Here is a 12,140-nt window from a genome sequence, read left to right as displayed (position 1 = left end):
TAACAGTACACTCAAATAACAACATCTAATGAACAATTAACCGGCAAATTAATTCCAGCGACCGCAAAATTAACTTTGCGTAAGCTTGCTAATTTTGAATGCAGTTTTCTAATAGGATTCCCTGGGCGCTTACGCTGTTTTGGTTGTTATTGTTAAGTTTTCAATAGTCGTAAATGAATTTAGTCGGACGGTGGGGGGCGCTAAAATGATAAGAGATAAGGGTTTTTGACCAGTACGTAAGTCACATTATCAGTGGTAGTGACACTAGTAACGAAATAAATTATCTGGGGGTCAATTCATGCATTACTATTTTGACGTATTGGAATCATTGACATATATCCAAAGACGGGCCTTACGGGCAATAAGAATGGGGCCAGAGGGCTTACCGCGAACCACGTTCGACGTGTAGCCTCCATGTCAAACTTACCTACTAATTAGAAGTACGACAGAGTGGCAACAAGTCGAACGTGGTTCGCGGTAGGCCCACAGTACAGCGGTGTCATGTAAAGGGGGACGCCTAGCTGGGGTGAAAGATGAACACTCGTTGTAGTTTTCTGGCTTTATATTTTTTATATCATTCAGCTAGATTACAAAATCAACTACCTTTAAAAACTGCAGATCTTTATTCCTCTAGCAGGGCCATAGTTCTGAATTCAAATATATACCTACCTATAATTAATTTTTGCCAGTTACCTACCAAAAGACCAAATCTTCACAGTCACGCACACGAATTAGAGCCAATCGTGCGTACAGTCTGTGCAGTGACACCACTAAACTAGCACCATTCTTACAGCGCGGCTTACGTGGGCAATGACTCGCGAATGCGTCGCGGCGCGGCGGCCCAACGGCATTCGGAGATCGCCCACGTAGGACACTTCCATAGGTATCAAAGGACTGAATTCACCTGCGCCGCGCCTCGCCGCTTCGCGTTCGCGAGTTATTCGCTCAGACTCGCGCATACTGCCTTAGTGCCCGTAAGGCCCGTCCTTAGATATATGTCAATGATTGGAATATATTTATTTGTGGTGGTTTTGGATAAGTTCATACTAGTGACTTTTGCTTAGCTTATCTCGCGATAAGTTTAGAAACTGTAAAAGTTAAATAGTTATTTGTTTTACAAGGGGGGCACAGTTATTGTTTAACCTTTTGTGCTAATATTGATACCCGAGCAAGCGTAAGATTGCAAACTCACTACGCTCGTGGTTCAAAAAGTGGAATTTTTAACGTTGCGAGGGTTTCAAGGCACGATGTTTAAACAAATTGTATCACCGAGTGAAACATAATAATGTTTCACCACACCAACGCGAGGAAAATACTAACTGTAAAATATAAAACAAAATCAAACCAAAACAATTCAAAATGAATGTTATTAAATATTTATCTTTGAAAATCAAATGATGATTTGAAAAGTCAATTCTTCCAGCCAACATAAGGAAACAACTCAAAATTTTTATTTGATTACTTTGCCACACATGTGGACAAAATGCAACTTTCTCATCAGATTTTTAACAATCAAGATGCCTTTACCAACGGGTGTGGTGAAAAAAAAAATTGGTTCTTTGAATCATTATCACAGTCAAGTCACAATGGTCTTAAGCGCCATTGGCGTTGAAGACTTTTATGCCAACTACCGCATTTTGAAAAAGTTCTAAAATTTGGATCGACAACAAAGCTCTGTTATCATTATGTTAACTATGTTAAAATTTAAGTACTTGGGCGACCGAGCTTTGCTCGGTTATAACTATTTATTGTAATATGGTGGTGTATAGGTGATAATCTACATAAACTTAAAAAGTAAAATGTGAACTGACAATTATTATTATTTACAATCGATTTTAACCTTACAGCACTTGTCACAGAGTAACGCCATCTATTGTCAATTTCTCTTATTACATAGGTCATTTTTTTACTAAATTAAACTTGTCTAAAACAACAAAAATTAAAAAATTATATATAAACTTGAACATATAAAAAAAAACAAAAGTTAATAATCACTGGGCGAGATTCGAACCCGTAACACTCGTTTAGCAGTCCGCGTCTTAACCCGCTGGACCCGACGGACAGTGGCCGGTAACACGAAATTAGCGACCATATTCTGCGTCGAAAGAAAAACGCATGAAAACTCGAAAACTCGCGTTTTCCCAAACATAAGACTAATCTAGATATATTGTATACCCCCAAAAACCCTCATATACCAAAATTCAGCGAAATCGTTAGAGCCGTTTCCGAGATCACAGAAATATATATATACAAGAATTGCAGGTATTAAAGGTATAAGATATATTAAACTAGTTTTAATTTAGTTCCAAACTCATCTAGGTCCGGACAGTCTTAACAAAAATAACAATTCAAATTGTGTATTTTTTTAATAAATTTATTTAAACACAAATTTTCAAAGATCTTACGTAAGATTAGGAGGGGGGGGGGGGTCGTGACAAATCTCACGACATCCCACCATAGAGGGAGGGGCGGCCAAAAGTCCTTAAAAATACCTCACGTAAATAATGACACCCCCCCCCCCCTTGCCTCTCTGTGTCTATAGGTAACGCCACTCCCATACTAACTTGATGAACCAATATTTCCATAATTTTCTGTACAAGTATAAAACATGTGTCTACCTGCATGATGATGATCTTTCCGGCCGATTTCGACCATGGCGACCACTTCGACTCCTAGTTAGCTCGGCGCTCATGCGCCCGAAGATGGCTGACATAGTCGATCTTTGAGGTGAACCCCTGCGCACATTGAGGGCACGTGAGGACACCAGCTAGGTAGTGGTAGTGAATGGACGCAGGCTGGCGCGTTTTCAGCTCGTCGCGTTTAGCGTCGAGGTCAGCTTTACGTTGCTCCTCGAAATCGCGCACATTGCCCTGCACCAGCCTGCGCCACTCAGGACGATGTGCTGCCAAACCTTCCCACCGAGAGGCTTCAATGTTGCATCTTTTCATGTGTCTTTTCTGAACATCTTTGTATCGGAGGAGTTGTCCGCCAACTTTCCGCTTACCCTCCTCTAGTTCAGAATAAAAGATGCGCTTCGCCCTCTCTCCTTATCGTCGACGTTTCACAATCTTCGATAAGCTTAACGAGTAGATTAATTAGAATAATTAGCTATCCAATACTTTATTCAGACTTTGTGAAACAGACGCTTAGTTTTTTAAATTAAAACTTCTTTAGCGGCGCTGTGCACTTTTTGTGATGGGGAAAGAATGTTAAAGTCGCGACAGGTCACGTGACCGACAGATTCGACAGATTGAAAATTCGTAAAACGGACACGTGACCTGATCGAAAAACTGTTACAATGTCGTTGAAGCCAGTAGACCGCGCGGCGTAGGAGAGGAAGTATTGTATTTTACCACATAAAGTACTTTTATACTGATAATTAAAGCAATTCATGCAAAATTATTCCCTAACAATTCCAAAATATCAAAAATGCACAACGTTAATATTCAAGTTTTCACTTCTGCCGGCACTCCCGGAGTGCAACCCGTTTGTTTTTTTTTTGTGATCGAATAACACATGTTAAAAATATTGCTAAGGTAAAATAATGAATGTGGCAACAATTTTGACCATTTTTAAAAGAAAGTTACTTGTGAAGCGATGCGGTCGTAACTCTTGGTCATTGTTGAGTTCAAAAAAGAGCAAAGCTGAGTCCAAATATAGTTCAGAATGGCATTCCTGTGTTGAAATTCGCCGTGTGGGGCTCCGCAAAACGACCAAAAGTGCCCTTAGCAACAAGCGGTCAGCGTGCGATGGCAGGCCGGAGGCGGAAAGGTAACTTGGCGTTTTACCCGAAATTTAATAAATATTATAGGGACATTCTTACACAAATGATAAAAATAAAATAAAATAAAATAAAACTGACCAAGTCCCACGGTAAGCCAGGAAGGCTTTGTGTTGTGGGTTCTTAGACAACGATATTTATAATATACAAATACTTAAATACATAGAAAACATCCATGACTCAGGAAAAAAAATTGTGCTCATCGCAAAAATAAATGTCTTTACCGGGATTCGAACCCAGGACATTCGGCTTCATAAGGCAGGGTCACTACCCACTAGGCTAGACCGGTCGTCAAATGTAAAATTACATTGGAACAAAACATTACATGGGATCAAACCATATGGAGAAACATTAATCATTGGGTTCTCGATATTTTCCTCTCAATTCAAGTTCAATACGGTTTTGGTATTCTGGTTTTTATAAGAACTAGGTCACTTAAAACAGCGCTAAAAACGGCCAAAAAATACGCCGTAAACGTACGCCTAGCATACAAATTGGGCATCAATAATTTTCTTTCTCACTCTGTTCCCAAAATTTGGTGGTAGGCGCATATTTTTTACATTTTCTTTTTACAGCTGACGGTCATTCCACCGCGATAGTACCGGCTGACGGTTTTTTAAGTTTAAAACAGCATCTAAACTATCATCTGACAAAGTATCAGCCGGAAGGCGATGACTGACGAAATATGCTCCTGGCCCGCGGTATAGAAGGTTGCTTTACAGTCCTAGGTGTGTAATGCTGTATGAAATTCCTTTACATATCATCTTCACTCATCGCACCGGTTACGTAGTATTTCCGGACCTAAATTGAAGTAAGTCATGTCAACATTTCATTGCAATTTGCAAGTTTGAGAAAATTTCGTAATGATAGGTAGTACTTGCATCCGGTACGTATATCTACCAACGAAATCCATTTAAAACCTCAAAGTCTAAGTTTAAAGCGAGCATTCCATCGGGCCCGTAAAAACCGCGGTAACCCTTTTAGTCGCGCCGCCGTCGCCGCCATACCAATAATAAAATAACCTTTAAACGAACCGACTTCACAAAATATTACTTAAGTAGGCTATCATTTCATGGTTTTTTCAAACATACGGCTCGCCTGATGGTAAGCAGTCTCCGCACCTCTTTTCAGCTCTGGCAACCTTACTCACCGGCAGGAACAGAACACTATGAGAAGGGTCTTAGTGTTATTTGGCTGCGGTTTTTTGTAAGGTGGAGGTACTTCCCTAGTTGGGCTCTGCTCTAGATCTGGAATGACATCCGCTGTGCTGTTATGTGCCCTACCACACAAAGCGAGATGACATTCACAGTGACCCGGGTTCAGTGGTTTTCATCAGCAGTTCTATTCTGAGAGCAAATACATAAATTATAAAAACTACTTACCTATAGGTTCTTTTGCTGCTCCGATATAGGTAAATGGCGACTGATGAGTAATGACTGATGACGAAAATAAGCTGGACCGAAAAAGTAACCAACGAGGAGGTCTTAAGGGGCCCACTAATAACCAGGGGGCTTACCGCTAGAACCGAAATTCGCAAATTGCAGGGATCTTTCTCTTTTACTCTTACTAAGATGTAATTAGAGTGACAGAGAAAAATGCCCGCAATTGACGAACTTCGTTTTTCCCGGTAGGGGCCCAGTTCGCCGGACGATATCGGCCTGTCAGTTATTCGCAAAAGCTGACAATCGCGACTGACAGGCCGATATCGTCCGGCGAACTGGTGATCAGTAGGCCCCTTTTAAATAGAGTTCGAGAAAAGCAGTGCCTACGAGTATTGTGAACCATCGAAAGTAGGAGAGGAAACACGTTAGGGCACCTGTTACGACACGATGAATGAATTCGTCAAGACCATCATAGAAGGGAAATTCGAAGGAGAAAGAGAGGAAATGCAAGGGCATACATTCAAGTGAACGTTGTGTCGTATCAGGCTGTCAAGGAAAAGGCAAAAGAAAGACATGCCTGGAGATTGCTTCGCCGGTAAGAGCGCAAAAATGAACTTATGATGATGTTGATGGCGACTGTACCTTTCGTCACGCTCATATTGGCTACATATGTGCGAAGTAAGTGGTAGGGGAAATACTTTCATGGGGACTTTCATAATATTTTATCTCAAACTTGCAATGAAATAATAATAATAAAAAAATAGGATGATGATTGTTTCATGTCCTTATATATGTGATAGGTTATTCAGTGCGTCGGGTATTGAAAGGGAACAAAAATGTGATTAAAACAAGTAATATTACTTTGCTAATCCGCGAGAAAATAACGTGTTAGTCAATCAGTGCTAACCCGTTATACTTACTTGCGTATTTTTACATGCAATTAATGTTCCCACCCTCCCACCGCAAAAAAAAATATGCTAATAAATATAACAACCCACCACCAAAAGTACAAAACTCGACACGTGTTTCGGCTCTCTACGAGGCATCCTCAGGAGATGCTGGAGATGTTGACGGTCTGACATTAATGCACTCCAATCAGCAGCTGTCGTGCATCTAAAGACCTCGCTTGTAAAATTTCACTTACCCCCCCTCGACTATCATATAACAAGTGTGTCCAGTCGCCATCGGATATATCGAAGCGGCCGAGGTGCTCACAAATATCTGAACACGCCTCTATTGACAAGGCGTTAAGAGTGCGTGTTCAGATGTTTTTGAGCACCTCGGCCGCTCCGATATATCTGATGGCGACTGTCCCACCCGCAAGGGCGGCGCAGCAGTCATGCCTCGAATAGGGATTTCCTGTAAAAACTGCCGGGGAATCCATAATTCTAGAACTACATGTGGTCAATGGTCATTGCTGACTGTTTGTCATTGCGGTCACTTTATACTTAGAATAACCGGCCAAGAGCATGTCGGGCCACGCTCAGTGTAGGGTTCCGTAGTTACTCTTCCGTCACAATAAGCTAAACTGGAGCTTAAAGTATAGTAAATTGTTAACCAAGGAATGAAACGGTACCTTTCACCCGAGTTAAACAAATAGGCAAATTTGCATAATCAGTACCTAATTAAAGTAAGTCTTTTTACTATGAAGGGAAAACTTTTTGCGATAACTCAAAAACAGCTAAACTGATCATGTCCGCTATAGTTTTCATTTAATGTCTTTCTTAAGCTCTACTTCCACGATTTTTTTCATATTTTTTGGACCTATGGTTCAAAAGTTAGAGGGGGGGGGACACATCTTTTTTTCTTTCGGAGCGATTATCTCCGAATATGTTCACTTTATCAAAAAATGTTTCTTGAAAACCCCTATTAGTTTTGAAAGACCTTTCCAACGATACCCCACACTCTAGGGTTGAAGTGAAAAAAAAATTCACCCCCACTTTACGTGTAGGGGAGGTACCCTAAAAATGACGGACATGGCGAAACTATAAGGGTTCCTAGTTGACTACGGAACCCTAAAAATGACTAAATTTATGGTATAAAATTATTACTGATTTGAAAATGCATGTAAATTAGTTTGATAATATTTAATTTAATTTATTAATGTATTATTTATTAATTTACTTAATTATGAAATGTATTATTAAGGAATTAAATGGCTTAAATAAATAAATAAATGTAAATGGTACAGCCCTAAAAAACGTGAATAAATATAATAAATTAAGATAAAGATAGTTTATTATTCAAGTAGGCATATTACAATGCGCTTATGAACGTCAAATAAAGCTACATTAATTATTTACTAACACAATCAAATTAAGGTGCATCGGAGTAAATTCGAAAACGGGGTAGAGTCAGCCCAAGCTAACTCTGCAGCGATTTTGATAGCACAGACTGTGCAAGTGTAATTTTTACCCTCTGCTAGGGTGTTGGGCTTAAATCATATTCTTCCACCGACTCCGGTCCCGGGCAGTTTGCACACACACTGCTTGAACTGCACACAGTCTATGTTATCAAGATCGCTGCAGAGTTAGCTTGGGCTGATCTCACGTAATCGTTAGCTTGGTCTGACTCATTGTTACATCCTTATGATCCTTATTCATAAACGTCTACTAAAGTTGACAAGCCGCTAATAATCGTTTGTCCCTTTCCATCATACCAATACGTCGGAAAGGGACAAACGATTATTAGCGACTTGTCAACTTTAGTAGACGTTTATGAATAAGGGGGTTAATGTCTAGTTACTAACCAAACTGCGTAGCCAACGTTACAATCGTTAACGCTCCGCAGCGTAGCGTAGTCATCTCTCTCTATCACTCATCCATATAAGTGCGACTGTGACAGTTGCTTTTCGTTCGCCACGGAGCGTGAACGATAGGCACGTAGGTTACGCGGGCAATACTTTATATATTATAATAAGCGATAAGCGTTGGAGTAGCGTAAGTGTTGCTAAAGTATGAAGTGTTTCTTGTTTAGTAGATATTTGCCGTTTTCAAAATTACCTTTCAAAGTTCCGTTACCCCAATGCACCTTGCGGAAGGGTCCGCCAGCTAAAAGTGGCACAGAGAGCTATGGAGCGCGCGATGCTCGGGATTTCCCTGCAAGACAGAATTCGGGACAAGGACATTCGCCAACGCACGAAAGGTACCGGCATCGTCAAAAGCATTGCGCGACTGAAGTGGGACTCAGTGAGACTGCTGCTTCAGTACCCAACCAAAAACTTAAAGATATAATTTTATAGTTAAGTTTCGTGTAAAAATGGAAGTTGCGATTGTCAGAGCGGATTTCCTGGCGGAACTGAAGGCCGATACGCGTGGGAACGTCCGTGGAGCTATCAGCTAAGGATACTATGGACATGTGCTCGTACACATGATCGTTTGTAACGAGTAGAGTACGTTGTAAACTCAAACATATGAAAAAACCTGAGCCTGAGTAGTAGTTGTAACTTAATCCTCATTTTCCTATCTGGATATCATATTATTGTATTAGTAATAGTATATTATTGAAAATATTTTAACACATTGTTTTGTACGGTCACGTCTGAAAATACCGATACGAAAAAAGTGCCAAAAATATATATACACGACTTTATTGCCCATATATTAAGGTAGTGTATACATATTTATGACACATTTTTCGTACTGATATTTTCAGACGTGACTGTATTGTATATCAACCACAGCTATGCCCCTATGTTTGATTTTTTCCAATTTTTATTTATAACATGTAATTGTATTAAATCTTTTTGCACCTAATTTTTACCATAGTCAAAAAATCTAAAACAGTCAAACCAAATTATGTAAAAATATTTTCCATAATGTCAATATATAATAATAATATAATTGAAAATGGGGACTACGTTTGTATGGAGAAGCAGCCGCCCCCTTTCCTCTTAAGAGGGAAGAAAAGCTTTGCGATCGTAGTGAAACAACGGTATTTATTCTTTGAAATTCCATCTCGAGAGAAAACATTATTACGAACTAAATCTTAAAAAATCACTTTGATTTTGAAGTCGATCTCTTCAGCATAATATAATATATTCTAGGTTTATAGATTACTCTTTAAAAAAAAATGTAGATTTTGAAAAAAAAACGAAACTTTTTTTTTCATTATGTCAATAACATACCTACTAAAATACCATGGAGAATACAAAATATTTAGAAGTGGAAAAACGTTTTCTTTTCTTAAGAAATCGGTTTCCTACCCATAATTACTTGGATAAATATTAAAGTGTCGGGTTACTGGTTCCCTGTCGGTCACAATATATCCTTGTTCCTGTTACAGGAAATAATGTTCATTACTAGTAGATTGTTAACCAAGGGTGTAAAGTGAACCATATCACCCATATTACCCATATATCACATAGAGATATTTTGGCGCTCGAACGAAGTGAGATCGCCAATAGTTCGAGGGTGAGATGGTTACTTTTACCCGAGTTAAACACTCTACTTTTCATTTCGACTATGAGGAAAGTCAACACAAACAAGAAATGTAGGTTATGAGTTATGTTTACATTTTGATCGGAAAAAAAATCGAAAACCATAGACAATCCGTTCTTAAATTGGGTGAACTTTCCGATTAGGAGAGATGAAAAATATATTTGGTAACTTTGGCTGGTATTATATACGCATATACAACAACCTACCCGCACATATTAAACATCTCAACGCATTTAACTCGTTTAAAAAGCACCTTGCTAAACACGTTTGGATATGTCTAAAGCTTTTGACACCGTCTGTCACCGCCGACTTTTAGACAAACTCCAACGGTATGGAATTAGAGGACCCGCATATTCCTGGATCCAAAGTTACTTGTCTGAAAGAAAGCAGTGTACTCAAATTGAGAGGGTTCAACAAAATAAGCTGAAATCGTATAAGTCTCAGTATAAAGTTAATACATACGGGGTGCCTCAAGGCAGCATTTTAGGCCCGTTGTTGTTTTTGATATATATCAATGATTTACCTGAATGTATCCGACATGATTGCATCCTATTTGCTGACGATACCACGATATTAATCAAAGGTACCAATGTAGACTCATATGAATGCGAGGTAAATATGGCATTGAACGATGTCATCGGTTGGCTTAGTGAAAATCATTTAAAGGTAAATCTTACCAAAACAAAATTTATCCAGTTTAGATCATATAAAGCAGCGCCACAGATAATAAACATTTTACATGACAACATCGAAATAGAAGAAGTAGAAGATTCTGTATTCTTAGGCTTAACTTTAGACACTCACTGTAACTGGAAAAAACATGTAGAAAGTGTATGTAAGAAAGTTAATAGATTTATATATGTATTATGGAGACTCAAAGAAACGGTTTCGCAAAAAACAGCTCTCGTAACATATCATGCGTATATCGAGTCTATTTTTAGATATGGAATCATCTTATGGGGAAACTCAGTTGAAATAGAACGTGCATCTGTAGCTCAAAGAAAGTGCATTAAAACTATTTGTGGTAAAGGTCGCAGAGACTCGTGCCGACTTGATTTTGCAAAGCTTAACTTATTGACACTGACAAGTCTATACATTTACGAAGCAGCTGTCTTTGTGAAGCAAAATCTAGAACTCTTCCCGCCATTTAATAATATAAATAATAGACCTCTTCGACAGTACCAAATGGCACTACCGCCCTATAAGCTTAAAATAAGAAAAAAAAGCGCGTATGACATGTGTATACAAATATTTAATAAAATTCCTGCAAACATAAAGTCGCTACCAAATGATGAATTCAAATTTAAATTGAAAAATATATTGTGTAATGCAAGTTTTTATACCATTGATGAATATTTTAATTATAATTTCTAGCTATAACTTCATTGTGACATGTAAACTTTTGACATTATAAATTCTAATTATACCATATTTCATTTTGGCATGTAAACTTTTGACATTATAATTCTGATTATTATTTCATTTTGACATGTAAACTTTTGACATCATAAATTCTAATTATTATTTCATTTTGACATGTAAACTTTTGACATTATAAATTCTAATTATTATTTCATTTTGACATGTAAACTTTTGACATCATAAATTCTAATTATTATTTCATTTTGACATGTAAACTTTTGACATTATAAATTCTAATTATTATTTCATTTTGACATGTAAACTTTTGACATTATAAATTCTCATTATTATAAAGAGGATTTGTATTGTATTGTATTGTATTATTACTTCATTTAAGTTTTGACATTATAGATTCTAATTACTGGTTCATTTTGACATTATTGATTCTAATTATTACTTCATTTTGACGTAAAAAAGTAAATTGGATTAACTAGTTATTAGCTAACAGTTTGATGAATTTATGTGCGGAATTTGAATGACTAACTGACTGAGACTTAAAACTTGACGTCTGTATTTAATAATTTAATGTTTGTATTTGATAATATTTTAGGAAACACGACATTTATGTAACGTATTTTACTTTGACATGCATAAACTGTGTCAATACAAATAATTTTCACATGCCCTAGGGCCGAGCATATCAAGGGTCAACAATGTTAATGATATCTAATGTACCATATGTTCTTGTGAATAAACTTTCATTCATTCATTCATTCACGTCATTTCAGAAATACCCATAATATAACAATGCAAAACGAGTTGAATGCAGAACGTGTATGTATATAATTGATTTAATTAATTAGTTTTTATTTTTTATTTTTGTTATGTTGCGACGACGAAAATAGATATAAATACGTATTTTCTAAATATGTTCTCATGTCAGTGATGTATTATGTTTATAAGAATAAATGTCTTTAAACCTTAAACCTTATTACCTATTTGATGATATTCGAGCCAAGGTGAAATGTTCTTGACCTGAACAACGCAAAATTATGGTACGCGAAGCGAGACCTCTGCGTTGTCGACTTAGATATCATTGTGGCAATTGCAAAGGGATGTAAGAAAAACCCTTAGCTAATTCCATAATAGGCTGTCATACGCAATAAATTGTTGTGT

Source organism: Cydia pomonella, chromosome 22 (genome assembly GCF_033807575.1).
Source record: "Cydia pomonella isolate Wapato2018A chromosome 22, ilCydPomo1, whole genome shotgun sequence".
NCBI classification, from domain to species: Eukaryota; Metazoa; Arthropoda; class Insecta; order Lepidoptera; family Tortricidae; genus Cydia; species Cydia pomonella.
This window is presented reverse-complemented; position numbering follows the sequence as displayed.